This window comes from Egretta garzetta, unplaced genomic scaffold (assembly GCF_000687185.1).
Source record: "Egretta garzetta isolate BGI_Z169 unplaced genomic scaffold, ASM68718v1 scaffold923, whole genome shotgun sequence".
Taxonomy (NCBI): Eukaryota; Metazoa; Chordata; class Aves; order Pelecaniformes; family Ardeidae; genus Egretta; species Egretta garzetta.
In genome coordinates this window covers 135,341-135,839 of record NW_009259193.1, presented here as the reverse complement: position 1 = coordinate 135,839, position 499 = coordinate 135,341, and the positions used below count along the sequence as shown (strand labels likewise).

Here is a 499-nt window from a genome sequence, read left to right as displayed (position 1 = left end):
GAAAGTAAACTGAAAATGGTTCTGCTCTCTCAATCTCTCTTCGAGTCCAAATCTTGCCGCCCTCTGATGCTGCTGCCCACACAACTGCCTACAACGGCTGATGGCGAGCTTGCGCTGAACGTGTCATTCTTCCAGACCTCGCTGGGATTTCCAGGGCTCCTGCTGCCATCTGATCTCCTCTCCATATTCTCTGTGCATGGACGGTCTTGATCTAATCACCGAGTCGTGATACAATAAAAAATACTCATCGTCAGTCTGCCGAGTTCTGTCCCTTCTAGTAAAATTCTGGGTTTTTTTTCTCCTTTTTTTATTGTCACCCATGTTTTTAATTTGTGAGATTCAAGGTGACTGTCACATGGATTCAAATCCGTGTTCTTCACCTGCTTTTACACGCCTGTAGTCCTTCAGTGGACGAGGCGGTTCAGGCTGTCCTACCGGTGCACGGCACATCCGGACCCCCCCCCCCCTGGCTCTCCAAGGCAACGCACCTCACCCCGGG

At 50.5% G+C, this 499-nt stretch overlaps 1 protein-coding gene across 1 annotated transcript in view; it reads right to left on the bottom strand.

The window, feature by feature from the left end:
• LOC104123514 (outer dense fiber protein 3-like) overlaps positions 1 to 499 on the bottom strand; it is a 7,074-nt gene that overhangs the window by 3,994 nt on the left and 2,581 nt on the right. The gene's annotated exons all lie outside the window — the stretch shown is intronic.